The following is a 17,620-nucleotide window of genomic DNA, read 5'->3' on the forward strand; positions in this document are numbered from 1 at the left end:
CCCAACCAAAAACTGGCGGTGATTACATATGCTCTTGAAGGATATGCAAATCCCCTTATGCATGTGGCACCTGTCGTGATACAAAGCCGGTAAATAGCCTAATTCGGTAGGTCATTTTTGTGAAAGGGAAGGCTTATAATGTTAGCAATTCTAGTCAACTGTTCAGGCTGTTTACGAGATGTTATGATAACTTTTGATTAGTACACTAATTAATCAGGGCAATATTTGGTTTGTAGTTTGAGCCTTGCTAGCATTGTGATGTGAATGGTTCTTTTATAATTCCTTTGATTTGTTAATATGCCTGAATAAGATTAGAGTCAAGGTATGCTCCTTACATTTTTATCTTAAATATTCAAAATTACATATTTGATTTGTAAATCGTTTAGAAATGATGAATGTATAAAAATAAAATACTTAATAGACATATGACAGACAGTTTGTTTGTTACAGGTGCCATACTTTTAAGTTGGACAGGACCAAATAGACATTTTTTGTACACAAATCCACGTGCATATAGACAGACGTGTGCTGGGTCACAACATTCTGTTTCGTCGCGACAGTCATTCCAGTAATCTGAACAGCATTTATTTTTAGGTCCACAAATAAAATTGCGTTCACAGTGGTAATTGTATAAACATGGACCAAGGATTGAACTTTTCTCACAACGAGGCTCGGTTCCAGGATGTCTCAATGAACAACCGTTACTGCAACATTCTTGATTTGAAAAGCAACCTTCATTACTCCACTTACATCCAGTTGCTGAAATTAAATCCACAACAATCATTAATTAACTAAACACGACAATTGAAAAGAATTATATAGATCTGAACTTCACTGACGAGTCTTGTGTAGACGAAACGCACATCTGGCTTTTAAAGTCATACGCCTGTTACATTTGATAACTAGTTATGTCAGGTTAAAATTCAGTCACCAAACATATGAATAGCAATATGAACTACCTTTACTTAGCAGAGTAAAAAGATAAATAACAAAAATACCAATTCTGAGGAAAGGTCAATTAAGTTCCTAATCAAATGGTAAAATCTAATGGTGAAATAATTTGATAACGACGCGTATTCCTATTTTTGGAATGCATTTTTTGATGTAGAAATGATGGAATAAACCTGGTTTTATAGCAAGCTAAACCTCTCACTTATGACAGTCGCACGAAATTGCACTAAATTGACAAAAAAGTGTGAAGAAAACAAACGAAAGTAGTAGCAAAAACTAATCTTGCCCATTCAGAGAAACTGGGGTTCACATTCGGCTATCAACGGAGTTTGCTTTTTTTAAATTTTAGTGTTCTGTGTAGCTGTATTTCTTATCAGTCGTTTGTCTTTCCCTTTTTTGTTTTAGTATTTTTTCTGTTTGTGTTCTACGAAACCCCTGTTGTTTTTTTTTCTCGTTATTTTACCTTAAAACATAAACGCAAGGAGTAAATATTTCTTAAAGTTAACATTTTTTGTATTTGCTTACTTAAAAGCAAAAACTGACAAAAAACCATACATACTCTGAATATAGATCAATATATCATACCTGATAAAACATCGACAAAACATAATATGCCTAGCACCATCCAAATATAATCCTCAGTCACCATAGTCAAACATAATGATCACGTAACTCTGAAGGAAAAGTAACATAAAATTAGATAAGTATGCGTATAATTATAAATTTATATTACTCAGGTAACCTAGTCAAACAAATGCCAGTATGGCTCTATAGCTTAGATAACGTAGATGACTATACATTAAATGCATGCATATTGGTCGGTTATCATATTTTTGTTATTTATATTATACATACGGGGCATATATCTCCCAATTAATACGATATTCCCGTGCTTTCATTTCCTATCATGATTTTCTTGATAAAAAGTTGCTGCTTACAAGGAAGCTATTAAACCAAGAGTTCCAAATGGTGAAATCGAAATCATTCCTTAGTACATTTTACGGAAGCCATCACGAGTTGGTTGACTGTTATGGAATAACCGTTTCACAAATGATATCGTATATGTTCCTTGCGTCGTAACTACAATCCCCTTCCATTTCATGAATGTTACCTATCGAATTAGACTATTTACCGGATTTGTTATAACATGGGCAACACGACGGGTGTCATATGTGGAGCAGGATCTGTTTACCCTTCCCTTCCGGAGCACCTGAGATCACCCCTAGTATTTGGTGGGGTTCGTGTTGCTTATTCTTTAGTGTTCTATGTTGTGCCATGTGTACTATTGTTTGTTTGTCTTTTTTATTTTTTAGCCATGGCGTTGTCAGTTAATTTTCAATTTATGAGGTTAACTGTCCCTCTGGTATCTTTCGTCCCTCTTTTACCAAAATCAGATATAATGAACATGCGACTTTGTAAGAAACATTAATTTAGAACAATTAAACCTTCTATAAGAAAGAAGAACGACACCTTACTCTAAAAATAAAACAAAACTTATATAAAGTTAACCACCGTGTTAAAATCTCAAACATAGTAGTCGAACATATTGACCGCGTTATCCTGTTCTGTTACAATAGTCGAACATAATAACAACGTTACGATTTAATTTCCGAAAAGAAACACAACAAGCCGTAACCGTTTTAATTAGTTATCAAAGGTACCAGGATTATAATTTAATACGTCAGACGCGCGTTTCGTCTTCATAAGACTAATCAGTGACGCTCAGATCAAAATAGTTATAAAGCCAAACAAGTACAAAGTTAAAGAGCATTGAGAACCCTAAATTCCATAAACTTGTGCGAAATACGGCTAAGGTTATCTATTTCAGAAAATTAATAACAATGACCATATAATTGATATTCATGTCAACACCGAAGTGCTGACTACTGGACTGGTGTTACCATCGGGGACGAAACCTCCACCAGCAGTGGTATTGACCCAGTGTTGTAAATAGTTATCAAAGGTACATTCGGTATCCGATATAATTACGTCGACATGACGCAAGAAATGTTGATCAGGCCTTAAATACCAATACTGTTATTGTATTCCTTATCTTTTTGTATTTTATAACTTCTCCTGTCCGTTACATATCTGATTATGACCAATCTCATCCCTCAATCCTATAATTGTACAACGAATCAGAATCGATACTTGCCAAGTTATAATTTCACGCGATTATATGACTATAACCATACATAATTATGTATACCTCTGAATCACGACAATGAAACACAATTATGACATGAATGTTATAGCAATAACATCATATATATATAAACACAGTTTTATATAGAGAAAAAAACATTGCTTTAACCCTACTGATTAACAACACAATAATTGCTAGTTTTTTTGCCTTGTAGTACTCATTTTCTGAATCATATCCAGCTTCCTAATTGTGAACTTTCCATTTTTATTTAGAATCATTCACGTAGTGCCTCCATACGAAATACATATCTAGAAACTAATACGACATTCTGGCATTCACGGGCTTGTATTGCCTATGATAATAACCTTCCTAGAGGATTGCCGTTCACTAAAAAGCTATTAAACCAAGACTTCCAAATGGTCGAGTTGTCAGTTTATTTATGACTAATGCGTTTTAATTTCTCTCTGGTATTTTTATCTTTTTTATCATTTGACAATTTTATGGTTTTCATCGATTTACTCATTTTGTACTTTGTAGACCAGTACTATTAACGTATCTGCATTTTATTTTTTCGCTAACATTAAAATAGAATTCTACGTTTCCAAATGAGTCTTCTTATTTGATAGACAACCAGAGATGTTTTAAAACGGTTTACTCCAATTAAATTAAAGAGAAGCAATTCCTCTGTACTCAGTAATTCGAGTTAACTTACAAAGTCCTATATTGCCGGAAGAAATTGATTAGCGGAAGCAAATATTGTTTAAGGCTAACGAAGACTTAAATTTAAAAATAATCAAGGGAAATTTCTAATAATAGAACTTAATTAAAATCGACGATCTAAGGATACAATCAATTACAAATAATTAGACATCAAATTAGAATGGATGGTCTTAGGATATAATTATTAACAAATAATAAGACAGCGTATAAAAGCATCAATTAATCATAATTAATAGCGTTGCTTTAAGTTAAACTATTTAATATTAGTTTTTGGGTCAATATCCTATATTTGTCTAAATGGGAGGAACACAAAAAAACTTCTGTGTAGTGATATTTGATATGTTTAAATTTCAAAAAAATACCGAGCTAAACCATTTGTTCTTATTTAGAGCGCAGATGACCACACAACAAAGATTTAAAAGGTATAGAGTTATTAGAAAAAAAGTAAAATCACAAAAATACAGAACTCCAATGGAATTTTCAAAAGGAAAGTCCCTAATTAAATGACAAAATCAAAAATCTCAAACGAGTGGACAACAACTGTCATGCATCGCATTATATTGACAAGGATGCGTAAACATGTCAAAAATAGGATTTATAAAATTTCAAAACGAGGATGCTAAATGATGTATGCCTTTTTTGAGTTTCTTTGCTGCGAATTTATTTATCTATGTAAAAAGCAACCCATAAAGGATTGAAAAAATAAAAATACTGCCGTAGATCTTTGCAAAGATCTTAATTTATCAAAGAACTTATTGTGTGAAAAAAGAGGATTTTTACCTCGGAAAGACTCACGACATCAGACTTTCTGGTGTGTGGTAAATTAAGATGAACGGACCTCACTTAAAACCCCGAAACTTTAACCACGAATTAGCTAGTAAACGAGCTATCATACAAATGCACTTTGTTTTATATATCAGCATGAAAATTGATTTAAAGGCGTCTACCTACCCGACATGATTAGCACATGTGCAATATGTGCCCAATTGATTGTTGCTTGCGAACCGTCCAGTGGACATCATTTCGTATATATTTGAGATTTCGACTCGTTTACAATTTTGAATATAGGTATAGGTAGAGGTGCACACTGCAATATGGTTTGAAAGGAGGGAAATTTAGACTTCCGCTTTCGAACAATCATATTTTGAATCGGGACATAAATTGTTGTGATTACCAATATATACATTCCGAACAGCCAACGAACAGGTGTTTATTACCTATCAACAAATGTCCTACGTGATCAGGTGTTTTAGAATTAATGCAGCAATATAATGGATGTCGAACAGAAAGTATGTTGCTCCAATAAATGTTGTCAATTCAAAAACCTATAAACAACCATCATGTCATCTTATCCCATATTTGTTTCTCAGGAAAATTTATGTTTCCTGAAAGGTATAAGAAATTTATATTCTAGCCATTCCGTTTGTTGAGATTTTTAATTTTTCCAGGTTTATTGACCCTCCCCTGTTTTTAATTTCATTGGAGTTGTGTGTTTTAGTTAAAAAGATGACGATTTTTTCTCAAATTTATCGCTTAATAAGCAACTGTAATAACGTCGCATTACATCTTTAATCCTCACTTTAACGGTATTTTAAAGATTGCCCTATAAGTTGGAGATTTTGTTAGCCATTTTAACGGGTTCAACCAATCATGTTTTCTTTAAAATTACCTATATCAAATCAGGAATATGGCAGTTGTTATCTAATATATCGTGTATATGTATGTTACATTGCCATTTGTTTCTGTACTTCGGTTGTTTTCCTCTTACAGTTGTTGTGTATCCATCTTATTTAGTGTGTAACCCGAATCTGTTTGATTTATGACTTTAGAACAGCGGTATACTACTGTTGCCTTCATTTACACCTTGTATGATCCTATTATCACATGATTATAACTAGATACACTTCATCAAAATGCCTTGTAAATTAAACTTTTCCGGAGTTTAATCATCATTTTTCAAAAGTTCTCCAGATAATGTTATAATGATTAAAATGTAATCATCAGTCGCTTGTATCACTATGATAAAAGCAGCAATAAAGAGAATGCAGTTATTACAGGAAAATTCAATAATAGTGATATATACTTTTCGAAAGGAAATTAATAATAATATATTGGAGGATAATTCTGTAATTGTTATTATCAGTAAAACAGCAATGTTTTATGAAGTTTTAATGAGGGTCTAGAGGGTTTTTTTTCAGTGAGGGTCAAGATGGGGTTTTATATTGGCATCTGTATACTATTTTTTCTATTCTTAACTTACTATAAACCAACTAATATTCGCGAGCGATTTATTTTCGCGAGTAAAAAAATCACGCGAATTTAAATAGAAGCGAATATATATAACTTGGATCTTTTTGTATTTTACTACATCAAATTAATAAGATAACCACGAATTTAAATCGGCGCTAAGTGGACTAGAAAGGACCAATGCGAAATAAAGTATCCGCGAAAATAAGTTTCTTTACTCACTTTGACCCTGATTCATTTATTATTACATCACTCTAATTATCTCCCCTTTTTTGCCTCTTCTTCTCTTTTCTATACAGGTTGTCCTTTTATTCTGAACCTTTTGTTCATTATTCTCTGCTATTTAAAACGCGTCCAGACCATTTTTATGGCATGATTAAGTCTATTACAATATTGTGATTGCGCGAGAAACCTATTACCAATATAGAAAATATATCAATGTTTGTTTGGTATATCATATCCTACAATTATGTATGTTTTAGTTCAATGAGTTTTTTCTCTATTCGTACGAAGTTTAGTCCAATTTTCTTTTTTCTTTGTATCTTAGTTACACTTGTCATTGTCACTGTATAATTACCATAACGACGTTGTCAATGTATTATTACCCAAAAATGGTTGTCACTGCATAATTATCACCTCACCCCACCACACCACACCCACATACACTGTTTCAAACATCCACAACGTTATTACTGTTAAATAATACCCCCCTTTTCGTTGTCACTGCATTGTTAAGTCCTAGTTTCAGGTTTGTTTTTTAATAATTTAAGGAAGGAATTAAATGTCTGGATTAACTGACAAGTGTAAATTATTTATAACTATGGTGTTGTCAATTTGGTGCCGGATTAATCTAATGAAAATGTATGGATGTTTTGTAAAGACTGAATATTTAACCATAACATATACAACTATACCATATTACAAATGACTGACATTGTAGATGATAGCTTGATATTCTTCATTATAAAAATTCACCTTAAACTGAATATAGAATACTGCTTAGAAGACATCTCTAAAGATGAACAAAATATTTGAACAATGCATTTGATAAGAGACAACCAACATATAACACAATAATCATCTATCAGCGGACTACATTTTTTTTCAAGTTCAGGACGAGAACAAGTTAACAATAAATACAATAGGTAAGTATTGTCATAATAGAGGCCATTCGGGATGATGGTCGGGAAAATGAGGGTATATTGGCCACCTACGAACCCCTCAAAGAGTTGCTGCAAGGGTTCTTACTGCAAAAAGCGTTATGAATGTTAGAGAGATAACATTTAATATATATCAACGATTTTTATGTAGAGATTCCAACAGAATTTAAACAATTCTGTTCAATATCACATTTTCTGAGTCATATTCAGTCGCTTAGAATTAAAAGAGATGATTTCATCTTCCTTATCGTAAACTTTCCATTTCTATGTAGAAACATTCACGTAGTGTCTGCATAGTGAGTATACGGGATATATATCCCGAAACTAATACGACATTCACGGGCTTACATTATCTATTACGATTACCTTAATAGAAGATTGCTGTTCACAAAAAAATATTATTCCATGATTTCCAAATGGTGGCGTTGTAATTTTATTTTCGACTTATGCGTTTCAATTTCTCTCTGGTATTTTTTGCCTCTATTTTATCATTTGACAATTTCATAGTTTTCATCGATTTACTCTATGAAACAGTCGCGTCTATACCATGCATTCTGGTTTTTTTTTACCATACTTTTACCGTGTCTACATTTTTGCTCTCGACACCTTTAAAATAGAATTCGTAATTTCCAAATGTTTCTTCTCATTTGATTGACAACCAGAGATGTTTCAAAACCGTTAACTCCAAATAATTCAAAGAAATCCAATTCCTCTGTACTCAGTAATTCAAGTTAACTTAACACGTCCTGATAGTTCTATATTGCCGGAAGAAATGGATAAGTGGAAGCAAATATTTTTGAAATAATTGAAGACAATCAAGAGTTTCTAATAAAAGAACTTAATTAAAATTGACGATCTTAGGATACAATTAATTACAAATGATTAGACATCGAGTTATAATGGATGATCTTAAGATGCAATCAATAACAAATAATAAGACAGCGTATAAAAACATCAATGTATCATAATTCAAAGCATTGCATTAAGTTTAACTACTGAATATTAGTAGTTACATAACTTGATAACATATACTTTAAAATGTCATCTTTGAAATTCTTGCAAAATCCTTTTATTATTTCATCGTTTTTTTTTTTCTTAAAAAAAAAGATATGAATGTCAATTCTTTAAAAAAAATCTACTTATCTTATACTATTATCATGATTATACAAAGCTTGTTATTTTGAAACAGAGTAGCGCACATCGTTATTAAGTTTTAGCAATTGTTATAAACCATGCAGTTTGGCACTTAGTTGGCATATATTTAACATCCCCATTTTTATACGCCCGTCAAAATTTTGACGGGACGTATTATGGTATACAAATGTCCGGTGTCGGTCCGTCCGTCTGTCCGTCCGTCTGTCCGGCGTAAACATGTCGCCCCGTAACTTGAGAACGACTTATCCAAATTTCATGAAACTTAACATAGTTGTTTCTTATGATGGTCAAATGATCTGTATACTTTTTGGTGAAAATAAGATTAAAACTTTTTTGAGTTACGGCACTTTGTAACTAAAACAGGGGTGTTTTTTTTCACATGTCGCACCGTATCTCAAAAACGATTCTTGATTATGGCTTAAAACTTTAAACACTTCTTAGTTATATTAATCTTAATATCTGTATACTTTTTGGTGATGATTCAAAATTTCATTTTTGAGTTATTGAGTATTTTGTAAAAAAGGGGGAGGGTTTTTTTACATGTCGCACCATATCTCAAAAACGATTTATGATTATTGCTTAAAACTTTACACATGTCTTTGTTATATTAATCTAAAGATCTGTATACTTTTTGGTGATGATTCAAAATTTCATTTTTGAGTTATTGAGTATTTTGTAAAAAAGGGGGAGGTTTTTTTTACATGTTGTGCCGTATCTCAAAAACAATTTATGATTATTGCTTAAAACTTTACACACTTCTTTGTTATATTAATTTAAAGATCTGTATACTTTTTGGTGATGATTCAAAACTTTATTTTGGAGTTATTGAGTATTTTGTTAAACAGGGGAGGTTTTTTTACATGTCGCGCCGTATCTCAAAAATAATTTATGATTATTGCTTCAAACTTTACACACTTCTTTGTTATATTAATCTAAAGATCTGTATACTTTTTGGTTTTGATTCAAAACTTCCTTTTAGTGATATCTAGTTTTTTGTAAAAAAAAAAAAAAAAAACAGGGTTGGGGGTTTCACATGTCCCGCTGTGTCTCAAAAACAATATATGGTTATTGCTTAAAACTTTCTCAGAAACTATTTATGATTATTGCATAAAAAAAACTGGGTTGGGGGTTTTACATGTCCCGCCGTGTCTCAAAAACAAAATATGGTTATTGCTTAAAACTTTCTCAGAAACTATTTATGATTATTGCATAAAACTTCCACACAAGACGTCGGGCGTATCATGCGCTCATGGCGCAGCTGTTTATTTGTTGGGGTGAGACTACCCATATTTATATTCCGAATAGCCAAACGGACGGGTTTGTATTACCAATCAAATTATTTTTCTATCTAGTCACCATTAACATGATTAAGGTGTTTTGTAGTCATTGCAGCAATATAATGGACGTTGCACTATAAACAACTGTCATGTGACAGGTTAAGCCATCTACGAATATTGGTTTACCCATAAATATGTTTCATCAATTCAAATTGGGTCTACGAAATTTGAATTTTATTCAGGTGTATGGACCTTCCTCTATTCTGAATGTCTTTGGAGTAATGTATTAGGGTTTAACAGAAAGAGATTTTACAAACCGATCGCTTGATAAACAATGATAATTGCATGTATGTTATTATTTTTAACATTGTCATATGAGCGGCAAATTTAGCTAGCAATTACACCAGGTTCCGGTTTGGCAAGCCATAAAACTGGGTTCGCCCCTCCATAGTGTCTGTACCATGTCAGGAATATGTCAGTTGTCAAAAAGTTTGTTTCTCTGTATGTTGCATTGGCGTTTGTTTTTTTATGTACTTAAGCGTTTCCGTTGTTTTTCTCTTGTAATAGATATAATGCCTTGTAAATGAGACTTGACCGGAGTTTTATCATCTTTTTTCAAAAGATATCTCCAGATAATGTTATAATGACTAAAGTGTCAGTTTTTTTTTTTTTTTTTTTTTTTTTTTTTTTTTTTTTTTTTATGTACTTCAGCGTTTTTCTCTTGTAATAGATATGTCTCCCTCGGATTACGTTTGTAACCCGCATATGTTTTTTTTCAATCGATTTATAACTATTAAACAGCGGTATAGTTCTTTTGTCTTTATTACTACATTGAGTGATCCTATTATTACTAGATATTCTTTACCATAATGCCTTGTAAATTAAACTTTCCGGAGTTAAATCATCATTTTTCAAGATATCTTCAGATAATGTTATAATGATTAAAATGTAATACTCAGTCGGTAGTATCACTATGAAAAAGCAGCCATTAAGAGAATAGTAAAAGTCATGCAGTTATTACAGGAAAATTCAATAATGGTGATATATACCTTCCGAAAGGAAATTAATAATAATATGTTGGAGGATAATTCTGTAATTGTTATTATCAGTATAACAGCAATGTTTTACGAAGTTTTAATGAGGGTCTAGAGGGTTTTTTTTATTCTTAAACTTTATACTTTTTTCTTGTTTTATTACATAGGCTCTGCTGTTACTGTATTATTACCCTAACGCCATTGTCAATGTATTATTACCCCAAAATGGTTGTCACTGTTTTATTACCCCCGCTCCAATGTCACTGTATTCAAACCTCCACAACGTTATTACTGTTACATTACCAGTAAAACGCTGTCACTGTTTTATTCCAGCCGCGCCGTTGTCACTGTATCATTTAGTTCTAGATTCTAGAATCACTGACACGTCTGAATTATATATTACTTTTGTGTATACTACTGTTGCCTTTCTTTACACCTTGGATCCTATTATCACATGATTATAGCTAGATATGCTTCAACATCATTATTATCAGTATAACAGGTATGTTTTTTTGAAATTTAACGGGGGTCAAGATGGGTTTTTTTTCTTTCTAAAATTGTAGTCATATTTCTCTATTCTTTACTTAGGTTGACCCTGATTCTTTTAATTTCATCACTCCAATTATCTTTCCTTTTTTGCCTATTCTTCTCTTTCCTATATATGGTTATCCATTTATTATCTCCTCTTTTCGCCTATTCTTTTCTTTTTCATATAATATTATCCATTTATTGTCTCCCCTTTTTTGCCTATTCTCCCCTTTCTATATATGGTTGTCCATTTATTCTGAATCTTTTGTTCCTTATTCTCTGATCTTTAAAACCGTCCAGACCAAATTCATGCCGTAATTATGTCCAAATCAATAGTGTGATTACGCGACAAATAAATTACCAAGATAGTAAAGATATTATAAATATATTTTTGCTATATCATGTATTATTACCCTTACACCGTTATCAATGTATTATAACACAAAAATGGCTGTCACTGTATCATTACCCACCACTGTATTTAAACCTCAACAACGTTGTCACTGTTATATTACCCCCCCCCTCTTTTTTTCGTTGTCTCTGCATTATTCCAGCCGCGCCATTGTCACTGTTTAATTTAGTCCTAGTTTCAGTACAGTTTTTTAAATAATTTATAGAAAGGAATTAAATGTCTGGATTGACTGACAAGTCTAAATTATTTATTACTTTGTTGTTTTCAATTTGGTGTCGGATTTATTTAATGAAGATGTATGGATCGATGTTTTGTAAAGACTGAATATTTTACCATAACATATACAACTAGACCATGTTACAAATGAGTTACATTATAGATGAAAGTTTGGCTATTCTTTATTATAAGAATTCAATTTTAACTGAATATAGAATACTGCTTTGAATATATCTCTAAAGATGAACAATTGCAAGTGCTTATCTGCAAAAATCCTAGAAAAATCGCAAAAGTTTAAACAAGGCATTTATAAGATTTCTATATGAACAATCGTACTTGTGTCCGCTGTTTTATGATTATTCTTTTAATATGTATAAATGTTTAGAGCGACTAATAAGTCTAAAGAACCGGATTTTGATAAATGTTTGTACCCATAAATGAAAATAACGTCACGTCATTGGTTGAATTTCCATTGTTAATTACATTTTTAACCAATCACGACGTTATGGTGTACACTTTTAAAAATATTACCCAGGATGCATTAGATTCTGAAATGGCGAATTTGCATCGACCACTTATGAATTTTAATTTTTTTTTAATCAATAAGTTTTTACAATTATATCTTTCATAATTATATCTTTGATCAATATTTAATTTCCTAGTTCTTAAATGTTTGACATTTAATTTTATTCGTTTGAACCCCATTATCTTATGTTCTTTATTGTTGACTAAATTTTCACTATCCTATATTTTTATTTAACTGACATTTTTTCGATTCTGTAAACCACATGCAGGTCCTCTTACGTTCTGTCTGCGGCCTCTTTTTCACAATTCTTTCAGTTGTTCACACTGAACCCCATTCAGGTGCTTAAATGTTTTATCATCGCCCTCCTTTTCACAATTCTATCAGTTGTTCACACTAAACCCCATTCAGGTCCTAAAATGTTTTATCATCGCCCTCCTTTTCACAATTCTATCAGTTGTTCACACTGAACCCCATTCAGGTCCTCAAATGTTTTATCATCGCCCTCTCTTTCACAATTCTATCAGTTGTTCACACTGAACCCCATTCAGGTCCTAAACTGTTTTATCGTCGCCCTCTCTTTCACAATTCTATCAGTTGTTCACACGGAACCCCATTCAGGTCCTCAAATGTTTTATCATTGCCCTCTCTTTCACAATTCTATCAGTTGTTTACACTGGATTCCCTGACAGTTTTATTGACAATATTGATTGGTGTGATTCACTGCCGCTTTCGTCGTAATTTTTGTTTATTTTATTAGCAGCGATTTTTCCAATACAAACACCAAATAAATACATAAAAGCACAATCCTTCGAGTCACGCTATATGCAGTATATATCAATCATTCATGTCACATACAGGAAAGCATGAGATCCGGCTCATAAAACATGTTGCAAAAAAATGTTACATATGAACGGAAGGTGTGAGTTACGCTTTATGAAGTATTTTAGAATAAAATGTCAAATACAGCAAAAGCATGAGTTCCGCCTCATAAAACATGTTGCAATAAATGTTACATACGAAGGAAGGCGTGAGTTACACTTTATAAAGTATATTACAATAAAATGTTACAAACGAAAGAAGCAGTGAATAACGCTTTATAATACAATATTTTAATATAAATAGTACACATTGAAGCAGGAATCACGCTACAATAAGTTAATTGCAATAGCACACACACACACGTGTGAATCACGCTAGATGAGTTAATGCGAGCTCACAGAAGCAGGACATTAGAGTAAAAAAAGACACAAATACAATATTGAGTAATTGAGGTAGAGCTGTTAACAACAGGTGCAGGGTAGGTGGATATATTAGCTGGATTTTTCTCTTTATGCTAACTGCTCAGATAAAAACACAGATACATAAACTTGGTAATTTAAGTAAGTCCTCTCTTGCTTACATAGCTCATTACGTAATCGGCGATGCAGAAATTTGATAAATTAAGCCTTTTTCAACTGATTATTTTATAGTTCGTTCTTTATGTTGTACTTTTAAACCACATTCCCAGGTTAAGAGGGGAGGGTCCTACAACATTCTGTATGTATGTGCTTGTCCCAAGTTAGGAGCCTGCAATTCATAAGTTGCCGTTTATTGCTGTAGTACATCTTTTTTCGTTATATTTTCCTACATAAATTAAAAAAAATTCTCGTTTGAATTATTTTATATTTGTCTATGCAGTCAGGGCTTTGCTCATTTTAGAATGTTGTACGGTGATCTATAGCTGTTGATTTTTGTGTCATTTAGTTTCTTTTCAAGTGTTGTTTCATTGGCAATTATGTCTTTTTTTATTGGACTTTATTTGGTTTGCAAGTTCTTAATTATTAAAAAGCTACTACTTAAGCACTCCAAATCTAAAAAAAAAAATGTTTTTGTTATCAAAACTACCACAGATGTTCATAAAACATTAGTTCATCAATTTTATCGTTTTTCTTGTACATTGGTAAAATGACTTCAACGTTATCTTGTACTCAGTTGAAAACAGCCACTGTTCAAAATGTAATTAACAAAGATGCAAATAGGTGGTAATCATCATTTTTGGTAAAGCTAATATATATTTTCTTTAAAAAAAAACCAGACCATTTGAAAAACAACAAGTTTACCAGGGGAGGGGATAAGGAGACAACGTCAAAAAGTTGTAAAATAAATCAACATGGTAGCAGATAGAGAAAATAAACTACTCACACCACAAAGCAGCCTAGGATTGACAGACACAAACCAAGCAAAACAATTGACTGTGAGCTAATATTTATACCGAATTGTAGCTATAAGATATTGTAAAATATTTAATTTGGCCCTTTAACTTTTTTGGATTCGAGCGTCACTGATGAGCCTTTTGTAGACGAAACGTGCGTCTTGCGTATATACTAAATTTAGTCCTGGTATCTATGAGTTTATTTAAATTCAAATTGGATAATCAGAGAATAGAAGAACACTGGCTGTGAGCCTATATTTTCTTGAAGATTCAAATAAAAAGAATATTGTAAAATATTTGTGAGAATATGAAACTAAATGTAGAAAAATAATTGGAAAAAAATCCTTCGATAGATCAACATGATTATACAGTATTGAGTATGATACATATGCAAGTCATTCATACCACGAAGTAAAAAAACAAAACTACGAAATTTCAAGAAAAATTCACAACGGAAAGTCCGAAATCAAGTGTAAAAATCAAAAGCTCAAACACGTCAAAGGAATGAACAACAACTCTCATACTTCCGACTACGATCAGACATTATATTATAAAGAAAATGGTAGATTAAACCTGGTCTTTTAGCTAGCTTAACCTCTTATTTGTATGAAATGCGATGCATGAACAAAACAAGCAGACATGATTAGTAAACATTTCAAAAATAAGGGTACAGAGGTCAACATTGTGTTATAATCTTAATCACTAAAAACATCAAACAAATATGTAACAAAGAAACACAATAAAAACATGTGAACAAAGCACATTACCGAAACAAACTAGAATGTGTTTACAGTACACGGATGCCCCGAACACAACTAATTGTTCTGTGAGATTGAACGCATTTCTTGTTCCGAATACAAGTTTTTAACATACCGACGTTTGACTCCGGAGTATATTTTTTTTACAGGTAACCTATTCTGTGGTAGAATATTCTGGTACAATGTCAAGTAAAAACCACTAAAGGAAGTAAAGAGAAGCAAAATCGGTGCAAAGTTGAAAAACAATCTGAAGATTTACAATGATTATATCGTGTATAGAAATCGTCCTGAATATGCATGAAATATTTGCCACTGGACGTTAAACAACCAACAATCAATCAATCGTGCATAGAAAACATAAAACAGTTTATTTGTTCCCGTAATATCACAGATCCGATTATAATCTCAATTTCATTTATTTTAGGTGCTTTTGTTTAGCAATTACTAAAACTACTTCCACAACAATAATCTGCAAAGCGATAAACATTATGAGCTATGTACCAAGAGGGGACTCTAAGTTACCAAGTTTAATTATCTTTGTCCTTATCTTAGCAGTACGCATCAAAATTTGTTGAAAAATTATATTATCCGAAGTACAAAGTTTGCATTGTTTAGATTCCTCCGTGATTTTTTTATCTCGATTTATAAAGAATTGATTAAGAAACTTCTTGTTTTTAAACTTAAAAATGGAAACAAACTCAGTCTTTGAAGTTGATTTCAATTCTCTAGTAACAATACTATTGTAATTTTAATCAGCAATTTTCCTGTCCACTAAGGAAGCAATTATATGAATCGATTGAAATCTATTGCCCGTATAAATTTACAATGAACCTGTTTCAAATTATTTAAGAATAAATTCAATTAATGAATAAATTCACAGAAACAATAAATGGTTTTCGGATTTTCAGTACTATTAAAGCTCCTATGATTTTTTATGATCGAAATATTGAGTTCCTTTGTACTTTTAAGAGTATCAACTTATAATTGTATAATTATAAAAACTTACCTTTAAAGCTGAAGTTTAAATCATATTGACTTAAATCCCAAGTTTTTATGAATAAGAATACTATAATCACGGATAACTTCTATTCGGAAGCCTTTATTAAAGCGATCCGAACAGTTCGATATTCTGAAAAAAAAAATAAAACTAATAATTATCTATAAAAGCGAGTTTCTGATATAAATTCTGCATGAAGGCTTCCAAACAAATGATGACGTATCGATTTTAATCAATTCCTGTCCCGTTTTAGCTAAATGTGTATTGGAGATCAATATATAACTGCAGTCATTAGCCCTTCATTCGTAATACGTTCCGGAATTGAACGTTTCCTCTCCGATCTGATTTAGTATATTATTTCTATAAAACCCAGGATAAAGAATCAAAGTGAAGACAGCAAATATGCATAGAAATGTTCATACATTTATTAGATTTTAGACACGTTACTAGCTGTCAAACTGTTGTTAGGATTTTATACTTTTGTGGGGGATTTAGATTGTTCAATAGCTGTCCAATGTTAATAAGTATTTATAACATTTTTATTCGAGATGACGACGGTTTAATTACTTTTGCTATTATCTTTCTTTAATTTGTACTTGACGAAAGCGAGTGCTCCTAACCCAAATTTTTCTATTAGTGAGGCCCTTCTTTGGGGTGTCAAAGTAATCACATAACCACAAAGTAATTACTGACATGAATTATCATTGATATTGTTATATTTATAAATTAGCTGTTTACAAAATTTTGAAATGTTTTGAAATAATAAGGCTTTTCTACCTCAGGCATAGATTACCTTAGCTGTATTTGGCAACACTTTCAGGAATTTTGGATCTCAATGCTCTTCAACTTTGTACTTTTTTGGCTTTTTTAACTTTTTTGAATTCGAGCGTCACTGATGAGTCTTTTCACTACAAACCATTAAAAGTCTGAAATGGCCTATATCTGTACTCGACTGTACTGATTTTTACTCGACCAGTTTGAATTCGTCTGAGATTTACTTAATAATACTCGACTGTAGTCTGAACCATACTTAACAGTCTGAATGTGTACTTGACCAGTACTTAACCATTTTATACGAGTCGGAACCGTACTCGACCTAGTCTGAACCGTACTCGACCTAGTCTGAACTGTACTCGACCTAGTCTGAACCATACTCGACCTAGTCTGAACCATACTCGACCAAGTCTTAACCAACCTAGACCTATTCTTTGTATCTATCAACTGAATTTTATCAATTTAGGAATTTTTTAAATAAAAATGAAATTTGAACAAGAACTTGAAATTAAAAATGTATTTTTGTTT

General features: G+C 31.9%; 1 long non-coding RNA gene across 1 annotated transcript; it reads right to left on the reverse strand.

Annotated features, from left to right (window-relative positions):
• Positions 1-325: 325 nt before the first annotated feature.
• On the reverse strand, positions 326-16,523 carry LOC143051623 (uncharacterized). The gene is made up of 3 exons (XR_012970855.1): positions 16,328-16,523; positions 1,537-1,625; positions 326-759 (listed from the first exon to the last, which is right to left on the reverse strand). It is a non-coding gene; the product is annotated as an uncharacterized LOC143051623 (long non-coding RNA).
• Positions 16,524-17,620: the final 1,097 nt, after the last annotated feature.

The sequence above is a fragment of the Mytilus galloprovincialis genome, chromosome 11, assembly GCF_965363235.1.
Source record: "Mytilus galloprovincialis chromosome 11, xbMytGall1.hap1.1, whole genome shotgun sequence".
In the NCBI taxonomy this organism is placed as follows: Eukaryota; Metazoa; Mollusca; class Bivalvia; order Mytilida; family Mytilidae; genus Mytilus; species Mytilus galloprovincialis.